The sequence below is a fragment of the Alligator sinensis genome, unplaced genomic scaffold (assembly GCF_000455745.1).
Source record: "Alligator sinensis unplaced genomic scaffold, ASM45574v1 scaffold1801_1, whole genome shotgun sequence".
Classification (NCBI taxonomy): domain Eukaryota; kingdom Metazoa; phylum Chordata; order Crocodylia; family Alligatoridae; genus Alligator; species Alligator sinensis.
The window spans coordinates 428113-437040 of NW_005842608.1; the positions used below are offsets into that span (position 1 = coordinate 428113).

Sequence of the window (8928 nt, forward strand, 5' to 3'; positions counted from 1 at the left end):
CCCCCCCCCACTATTTTTAATGCAAGGAAGACATGCTTTAAATAGTTTCCTATGTGCACACCACTGCAACAGTTAACACAGAAGGGCTGAACATTTGCTTACTTCTGACTAAATGTTGCATCGCAGACTAAATGTCAGTTGACATCTGACTGCAGGATCAAATAGCTTGCTTGCTGCCAATTATTCATATAAAAGAGCAATCAGCCATGGGAAACATACTACAATAGCAACGTCACTCACTTTCTGGCATGCAAAATGCTGTGCCTAACTAATATATACAGTGGGTATTAAGTGAAAGTAGTCCAACTTAGATTGCCCACTGCATGTTGCAAAACAAAGGCAAGATTGCTACTATCACACCAAGTGTCTGCAGGAAATTGTTCTACCACACCTGGGTATTGAAGCAGCAAGGGCACCTAATGAAGTGTAATGTCTAATGTCTACGCACAGCAGGGCAAGTTAAGGACATGTTAACCTTAATCCAAATCCACTTGGTTCAAGCAAACCAACTTTTAAAGGCTTGTCTCTATTCTTCAACTTCTTCTCAGAACCCACCAGTTAAATACTAATTCGATCTCACTTGTCAGGAGTCATTATTAGGGAAGCCAACTTTAAGAAATGATACGATAGCAGCAGCTGGAAATTCAGATTCTTGGGTATATTTTATTTAGGTTCTTTTTGCTCTAAAATGGTGTTTAGACATTTTAAACCTTCATTTTTACCGGTTTGTTTTTTGTTTTTTACGAGTGAGATTATCCTCAAAGGGCTGGCTACCATTTCAATGGAAAAAGATTATTGGGGGTTAATTAAAGAGGGTCTTATTAAGTATTTAAGCAGGTGTTTATTATTTAAAGAGGGCCTTGAAGTGTGAAAAGTCTCTCAGTGGAAACAAAAACTTTAGTATTGCATGGTGAGGTCTTTGGGGGTAAACACTGTACAACATGGCAGGTAACAGGACAGCAAGATGTAGGAGAGGCATGACACCTCCAGTTGCTTAATGAGATTAGTTCATAGCATGATGGGACAAAAACAACTGGATGGTTGAGATAGATGTATGGAATACATAGGTTTCTTGTAAAAGATTTGGAGGGCCTGTCAGAGGACAATCATTTTGTGCACCAGCTCAAAGGGGTTTCCACAATCAGGGGCAACAGGGACTATGTGCTGGAAACAGTTTCACAAAGAGGAAGAAAAGCTGCTGTTGAGTTCAGAGGACTCTGCCAAAAGCCTAAAAGAAAAGAGGTATTGGCAAATCCGCACTCGGAGATCAGCGCTCCAAAAAAGCTGCACCAAAAGCACTGAAGCAAACAACAAGAGCACACACACACAGGTGCCAAATACAACACTGCATATTTAGAAGCAACCCCCTCAAGACATTTTGGCAGTCATACCAAACTGACCAGACGGTTTGGATCATTTGGAAGAGTCTACACACTTCATGCCGGTAAAAGAACTATAGCTACACAGAAACGTGGTTTCTTCCCTATGCAGACCCACTTTCCAGATGTTTGTGCTTGTTTTTAGAAAGGGGCGATGCATCAAGTGGGTCCAATTGGTGCTTCTCACCATCGCTGCTCTCAAGGATGAAAAGAACAGCCAATGCTACTCTGTCGTGCAACAAGCATTGAAAAAAAGAGAGCAAATTCTGCATAGGCAGTACGTTTAGAGTGAAGTCATTTCCGGTTTGTGGCACTAGCCTTTCTTCAAACTGTTGCTAATCACACTCCAGTCATATAAAGTGAAGGCATTAATTCATTCTAGCAAACCACTATTTCCGAGATACAGCATGTTTTTATTTTGGAAAGCGTTTTGAAATGAATTATGTACCAAAACAGGGTTGGTCTGGCACTCTGTAAAGGATTATCTCTAGTCAAAACATTTGAGATCAGCAGCTTTATAAAGAAGTGCAAATTAGCCTAAATATAAATATGTTCCAAATAGCCATTTTCCCTGTAAATGTATTTGCATTCAGATAACCAAGACTTTGTACTCACGTAGAATCCTCTGCTCAGGTTCAACAAGTAGGTTGTTGCCTATGAAAGCTCCTGCCTGTCTGAGCCAGTTAGTCTTTAAGGTGCCACCCTGCCCAACCTTCTGCCCGACTTCAAGCTAACACGGCAAACCACCTCTGGGTTCAGCAAGAATAAGCGTCTCCCAGACTCAAAGCAGTGGAAGAAGTTGCATTCCTGACACTGTTTCAGAGAGAGGCGAATCTTCACTCTAGCACAAAAGAATACTGAACACAAGCACCAGAAGGCCAGCGAAAAGAAATGATAAATAAAATGTATTTAAAAAAAAAAAAAAAAAACCACAAACAAAACATTTTAAGGCTACCAAACTATTTTTTTTTTTTTTTTTTTTAAATCAACAGAAGATCCTACAAAATTCTGTATATTTAAATATTTAAGTTCACCTTTAAGTTGACATTTCAGATGCCTGGGACCTCAACCTTACTGCTCCAAGTGGGTTATTACTCATCCTTCTCTCACAGAAGAAAGAATCCAGGTCCACTATCCCCCAAAATGTGTATAGAAACACAAATAAGAACCACTGTCTTCCATATTCTTGCCTGCTTTTATCCTGGCTCCCAAGATGGCAAAAATATGAAATACGTGCTCTGCTTATATGAAATGCATAACTGTAGATCAAACCTGCTAGCACTGCATGTAACCACCTTATGGAAATCAATGACAATTATGGTGCTGGCATCAGTACCGCATTTCTAATGCCAAGCAAGGCAGGCACACTAATGCCTTACCAATTCATCTGGGAATGTTTTCAGATGAATGGGCATTTTCAGTACTGTAACAAGTGAAGACTATACATGCTGAGCGATACGTCAAGCCGCTTTATTCAGAGGGAGAGGAAGCCACAGCAGTGTATGAAGTTTCCAAAGGTTTGCATGCTAACAGCAGGATTACTCACAACCGATGTCTCCTTGGTTATAAATGAAGAACTTTGCGGGGGCATGCTCTTCACTATACAGACTATGCAAGGCTCTTGAGAGTCAGTGTAATAGAAACAAAACTGTACTTGAACAGAGATAAGAGGAGTGGGAATCCATGAAATAAACTACCATAGGGAACAGATCAAGGATGAGACTTGAAAATAATATGAAAGTTCAGTAATGTGTTTAAAGAGTACCTACTACCTTCAATTCAAGCTCGCTGATACATTCTAAAGTGGAATGAAAACTTATACTTGCATCTGCACTGTGCTGCCATTACATGCAGAAAAGGTCACCACTTGCCACCACGAGGTATTAAAAATATTTCTTCTACATTAAAATCTATTTGCATTTCCCCCCCACATATTAACTCCTTATATTCCCCACCAACTTTCAGTCTGATGACTTAGTACCACAGTCAGTTCTGTTCTTTGGTTATTCAGCTAACTGCTCTATCCAACAGTGCATTTGAAACTCGATTTTCTGCTTCAAACTGCCTAACAAAAAATTATAAACCGACATAAAACAAATAGGCTCCCAGTCACACTGGGAACTCCCTACTGCAATCCAGACGCTGCTGGCTCCAACACTGAGGGGAAAAAAAACCCAAAAAACCAACCAACTAGTTTCTGTGGTTTGATAATTGTTTGATTTCCAGAAGTCTTATCAACTGTGGAATCAGAAAAAATATGCGCCTTAAACTTTGATTATTTTAGTTATAAGATGACATAACCGCTTTGTGGAGAATTGCTGGCTCTGTATAGTAGAACAGATAAGAGAAAGTGTTTGTTCTTTGTAACTCCTCTGCAACTGCTTCGCTCACTGCGGCCTTGAAGATAGCAAAAAAGTATGTACAAATCTGATTTCCAGGTGCAAGAAGGAGGTTTGTGAACTAACCTCGCCTCCCCCATTAGTTCCCATCCTGATTACAGCAAAGAAATAATGAAGTAATATTATAGCCGCTTTTCATGCTAATTTCACTATATGATCACGTGAGTTGTAAGCAACTGTTAAAAAGTATATAAACCTCCTGATTTTGCTCTTGGGGGGGACCCCTTCCAAGTGCTTGGGAAATCCATGTCACTTTGGAATCCCCCCTACAGCTGTAGTTTCTTTTGAATAAAAGCTTCTGCTGACCTGACCCAAAAGTATGCTGCGTGTGTTTCCACGAAACTACTGCATTATATTCCAACAATGTTAGCAATTCTATGGCAAACAAAAAAATGCAATACATGCTAGAACATGAAATACTAAAGCAAAATTAGAAGGTGCAGTGACCTACCACATGTGTCAATGCCTAGCAGAGTACTCACTCTCACCAGGTTATAAATTAACGTAATTATGCAAGTTAATGATATGTAATTTTTCACATTGTAAAGAAACTGTAGGTCTCATTTGTGTAAATGTCACATTCTTTAGCTCATATTTCAAAGACATTTTGTCTACAGAAGTGGCATCGCCATGCCCAGTTTTACAGTTTGCCATGAATGTGTCCAAAACATATCCAAAATATGACAGTTTTATTTAAGTATAAAGCTGAACGAGAGGCAGGCATATCCCCTTCTCAAAATGAGAATATAGGCCTGAAGCCTCATGACTAACATTGGCTCTTCTAGCATCTTCCCAGCTCTGACAAACCAGGAAAGTATGAGAGTCATGTTTCCAAATAACCTTTATGTAAAAAAAGCTTCATAGAGAAGCACAGTGTTCTCTCTTTTGTCACTGGACAGTACTGGATGTTTTGAGCATAAATCAAAGGGAGTACTATGCTTCTCAGAGTCTATACTGTAATGGAAAAATATACAATACATAGATCATCAGTATGTCATGTGTTCTAAAAGTGAACTAAAGCTGCTATAAGAAAGGACAGGCTTAGAAGCCTAAACTTGAAGCATGTGGACTTCAAAGTGACAAGACATTGCAAATCACCTCTTTGAAAGCCAGCTCCTCCCTTACTTGCATGCCAAGATACAAACTCAAGATTTGCCATGTGTCTTGCAATGGCAGGTAGGCCATTAAAGTTCAGATGCTGAGCACCTTGTGTTCCCAATCTCAAAGGATTGGGCCCTGCCCCTCCGGGAAGAATGGCAGGCAATGCAGGAAAGCGATCCATGCTCACTTGCTGATGTTATCAGCTACTTGAGGACAAATCAACAATTCTGTGCCTGGGAAATGGAGGGGGGAGAAGGGGGAGACTGCACAACCACACATCCTAATGAATGCAGTGTTCACGTGGTCCCTCCCCAGCACACACGCCATCACCCTGCTCCAAGAGACTAGCTTACTTCCTGAGTTTGCTAGTCAACACAAAAATCAGTCTCTTTAGCATGTATCCACGAACAGGAGACTCTACCCTACCCTGTATAGACAGAAATGGACCTGCAACCTGGAAGTTTTTCAGGATGCTGACATGCACACAGGAGGCAGAAAGTACAGAAACATTTATTTTTATGTTGCTTTAACTGTGCACAGTCCCAAGGGCTCTTAATAACCATTTTATTCATAAATGCACCTCTGTATTTAAGATTAGAATAAAGCCCAGGAGACAAATGTATAGTTCTTATTCAATTAGGAAAAATAACTGCATAACCTATATAACCTCATAGGTGACTGCACTAGCACTCACAGGCCTCAGGGTACCCAATGTGCATCTTACGAAGCAGAATTCGTACCAACATGTACTGCCCATAATAGGCTGAGCTCATGTCCTTTTAATTCTGACAGGCAATATTCCAGATATAAAAGAAAAAGGAAAGCCAAGAACTGAAGTGGCATAACAGTTTTCCTGTTACAGGAAGCCCAATCTCCCAGCTGTGATTTACTCTATATTGTAGCTGGTGGAACTCAGATATATATCAGTAACATATAAATATCGTATCAGAAGACACCGCTCCTCTTCTACAGATACAATTTTAAAATGATGCTGACATCTTAACATCACTTGCCACAATAACTGAAAAGCCCTTCTTTCACATCACCACCTACTAGGAAATGCTCCTAACAGGTCTGTTCAATAGCTATCTGCAAACACCCACTTCCCAATTAGCATCCTTTCCCTTGAACCCCTCTCCTCACTGGGAAAGAAGGTAGCTGCTGCCACTAATGTAGCTCCCAGTGCAGTCACTTAAGTGCCAGCTGATGCTCTCTCCCTCTGGAGACTGGGCCAGACTACACAAACAGTCTCTGCAGAGATCCTCAAGCCTCCTCTTGCTCCTGGAGCCCAGAGGCCTGGAAGCACGCTGTGCTTCCCAGCTTTGTATTTCAAGTCCAACAGCCTGTTTCCTCTTTTACAGACATTAGGCTGTCCCTATTTAATAACAAGCACCTGTCTTAAAAAAAAAGTGATCACATCTCGTGCTAGCCTGAGCCAACCTCTGTATTCAGAAACACAGATGCCTAAATTCCTGGTAGCAGGAGAAAGTCTTTCACCATCACCAAGCTTTCTAGTGTCACTATCTTTGTTCACACACAGGTAAATGCTGTACTTCTAACGTGCATTTTAAGCCAGCAAAAAAAAAAAGACGCCAAGAAGTGATTTACCTGAACATCATAGAGAGCTACAATGTTCTCATGCTGAAGTTCCTGTAAGGCAAAAGAAATACATCATGGGAATACAGTCAGTTAGAACGATCATCCTAAATGATCACTTATTCTCCTGAGAAGTATTCAGGGAACAGGTAAATAAGAGATATTTTCAGAGTAGATTTAAGGGTGCCTGTTCCCAGAATTTATTTTCCTTGCCTTTTTATAGGAAACACTGCAGCATAACATGCAGCAAAAATGGGATTTACTTCCAAGTCCCCTACAATCTCTTGTTATAAATGAAATGATTATTTTGCTAATCTCACTTGAACCATCTCCCCATTTTAAAGAGGAGTGGAAGGTAAGCTAAATGCTACTAAATTTGAGCTGCCCTGGGAGGTCTGTTGTTACCCTCCTTTCTTTCCCCCCAAAAAGTACCAGAGAAACTAAACAGAGCAATAGAATGTGTCACAACATGTTTGAACATATCAAACAAACAGTGCAAATTATGACTATAAATTAGAGAGAGAGAGAGAGAGAGAGAGAGAGAGAGAAAAGTGGTACAGTATGGAATTACTAGGAGCACTAAGTGAGGAAGAATTTCCCATAAATTACTACAGGCAACATGAACAAGGTTCCTAGACATAAGCTGCAGGGGTTGTAGCCTAACACCCTAGCCTAGACATAAGCTGTGCATTTGGAGTCAATTAACGTTTTAGCTGAGAGTGGGAAGGTAGCCCTGAGAATCACATGCCAGCAGTAAACATCTAGTTTAGAAATAGCCACCTGCTTTTCAGCAAAGATTGTGAGAAATTTCAATACCGTTTAGGAAAGGATTAAAAAATAATTAGCGTACATGTTACCTGTCCCCGTTATTCTCAGTAAATGCAGTGTTTTTGAAGGGGGCCAGACTGAAAGCCTACAGCAAAAAAATCCCCTGCCCATTCAACAGATTCTGCCCAGACACAGCCTAGCCAAAAGCCCTTCGCCTCCATGTGCCTTAATCCTATTCTGGGACCATTTCTAGCATTGAAACCACAATTCAGCCTATTTGGGGGGACATACTCAATTCTTGGCTTTGGCAGAACTAACAAAAGCGTACATATGGAAAACTCTGCATTTGCAGCAATAATGCCAACCACATGCTACAGCCTGGACTGAAACACCTGTTATCTTTCAAATACAGCAGCTTTACAGAAGGGCACTGAAAATTACCATACCTTTAAGATTTTGATTTCTTTCCCAAGCAGGATTTGTGACTTGGACAAGTTCTTTTTGTTGATGCTTTTTATGGCTACTTCCCAATCAGTCTTCTGCAAAACAAAATCATCTTTTTAAAAAGATAACAAAAACGTGGTACTTTCTCCACTACTGCCCGCCTTAAACGAGCAGACTGGAAGCTATGAAAGGATCTCTCACCTGTCCCTGTTGCTATTGCTAACCTGTCAAACCAATCCATGGGACCTTTATTTGTATTTACTCTCTGACTTTTCACATGGGTCACCAAAACCACAACAGGGGTTTTCAGCAAAACAAAATTCAGGTCAGAAAAAAGAGACCAAAAATGAACAGATACAAAAAGGAAAAAAATCCCATCTTAATAATCAAAGAGGTTTTTCAAGCTGGAGCCAATGGGCATATCCAGTTTGGGCTGTCTGCCTTTAAATTGTCATCTCAGCTTGTGCAGTCAACACTGGAGTCACTTTCCCTTCCATCCCTAGGCTTGCCAGCTTCAGGGTCTCAATGATGCAATGTCTGCATTGCAAACCAGGGGAGGGGGGTGGAGTTGTTTGTTAAAACAGAAGTTGTGCTGATTTGATGGCAGAAACCTTTCTATTGGCCTTTTCTTTGTAAGACCTTGTTACCATCTCTCTACATCAGGTCCCCGTAGAGGTGGGGTGCTACTTGCAAGCGCAGCGCTCTGAAGGGAGTTGTGCCAGGCACCCCAAAATTAAAAAAAAAAAAAAAAAAGCAAGGAGGCGCAACGGCACTGAACATCTGGGGAAACAGGGAAGCGAGGCTGGGAAACCGGACACCTTTACATTTCAGAAATCTTCAGCCAATCCCAAAGCGGCCAATTTTCCATTCGGTCTCGAGTTCTCGACTCAAAACAAACACGGGTCCCTCCAGCAAAACAAAGAGCCACGGAAATGAAACCCCCAAGGCAAGCCGGCACATCTGGGCGCCCCCAGGAACAGGGCTCGGCGTGGGAGCACTCGGGGTCACCGCAAATGTGCGACTCGCTCGCGCAGCTCCCGATCTCTTCCTCCCGGCCCCGAGAAGGGGAGATGGAGGCCGAGACGTGGGAGCCCAGGTGCAGGGCCAAGCAGGAAAGCCAGGGATGGCTGGGACACCTGTCGATGGGTGGAGCTCTAATTTTTAACGTGAGAAAAGCTACAAACCAAGGCTGGAAACCCCATGCCCCCAGCCCCTGACTCAACCTGCTGCCCTGGCCCCCC

General features: G+C 41.7%; 1 protein-coding gene across 1 annotated transcript in view; it reads right to left on the reverse strand.

The window, feature by feature from the left end:
- ULK2 (unc-51 like autophagy activating kinase 2) overlaps nucleotides 1-7778 on the reverse strand; it is a 49799-nt gene extending 42021 nt beyond the window's left edge. The window contains exons 1-2 of the mRNA XM_025214836.1: nucleotides 7690-7778; nucleotides 6488-6529 (exon numbers count right to left, since the gene is read on the reverse strand). The gene's annotated coding sequence lies outside the window, so the exon portion shown is untranslated. The remainder of the gene's footprint in view (nucleotides 1-6487; nucleotides 6530-7689) is intronic.
- Between the last annotated feature and the right edge of the window lie 1150 nt (nucleotides 7779-8928).